Source organism: Etheostoma cragini, chromosome 6, assembly GCF_013103735.1.
Source record: "Etheostoma cragini isolate CJK2018 chromosome 6, CSU_Ecrag_1.0, whole genome shotgun sequence".
Taxonomy (NCBI): domain Eukaryota; kingdom Metazoa; phylum Chordata; class Actinopteri; order Perciformes; family Percidae; genus Etheostoma; species Etheostoma cragini.
Window position 1 is genome coordinate 28,498,687 of NC_048412.1, and position 1,359 is coordinate 28,500,045.

Here is a 1,359-nt window from a genome sequence, read left to right on the forward strand (position 1 = left end):
AGTGGATACACTGTGGCACACGCCCTTTGATGTGGGAGGTCTGGGTTCGATTCCCACTGAGACGCATCGACCACTGTGTCCCTGAGCAAGGCACTCAACCCTCGTGGTGTCTTCCCGTTAACCCTGAACGTGGCCTTCAAGGTCAAAATTGAAAATGAATATTTTTTGGGGTGCTTTTCTGATGTTTTTGTCGCTTTTTCTGATTTATTTCTCACTTTTGCCACTTTTAAAAAAAAAAAATGGAATTTTGGAATTCATTGTCCACTAACCTCATTTATATCAAAGTATACATGATATCTTAGTTAAAAAGGCAGAAATTAGGAATTATTTGGACTAATAGTTAAGATCAGAGGATGTCGAGTGGATCTCAGACGGGTAGATGTCCAATTTTAGTTTGGAAACCCCCAAAAAAAAAAAAAAAAAAGAATTCAAATGCTATAAGATTGAATAAAACACCCAAAAATTCAACAAAAGTAATCATTAATGTACCTAAAGAACATCTGGAATTATTAGGTTATTTTTGGACAATTTGGTTGAAAGAAATCCATATTTCTGATATCTGCTTTCTGACACACGTTAATTTTCATTTAATTAGATAAAACTTAATGAACCCTCCTGGAGTCTTTGGGTCAAATTTGACCCCCTTTCCAAAAAGTTTTTTTGGGGGTTTCTTTCAAAGAAATTTTCCCCAAAAGTAACGTGGACGGATCCTCACACGTTACATTAATAACCAGGTCACTACTTTTATTGAATTTGGGTGTTTTTGGTAAATTTTATAGAATTTGGAGAAAAAGGCAAATGGTAGAAGAACTTAAAAAAGTGTAAATTAAGTAACAAAAATGTCCAAAAAGTGACAAATGTTATATAAAAAAAACAAATTCATTTTCATTTTATTTTTTTAAAGCCACAAAAATTTCAAAAGGGTCAAAAAAAGACGACCCAAAAAACAACAACATAACTCCAGGTCACGAAGGTTAAATAAAATACAATTTGGACATTTGGACAAAGGCGCTGTTGTCTTGGAAACATCGAGTATGGGGGGGAGGGACGGGGGGGACGGACAGACGGGGGAGACGGACGTCCTTTGGTCATTTCTGTTTTCTAGTGATTTTATCTTCTGTTTTATGAAATAAAAAATGAAAATGTGAGTTTTTCTTTTTGATTTCTCTCATCCCCCTTTTTGAGAATCCGATAGTTTTTTGCTTTTTAATACCCTAACCTATACTATTACCTAATAATCTGTGTATATCAAACACACACACACACACACACACACACACTCACACACACACACACACACAGTCGTGTCTTGCTATCTTTGTGGGGACCAGTCATTGACATAATGCATTCCCTAGCCCC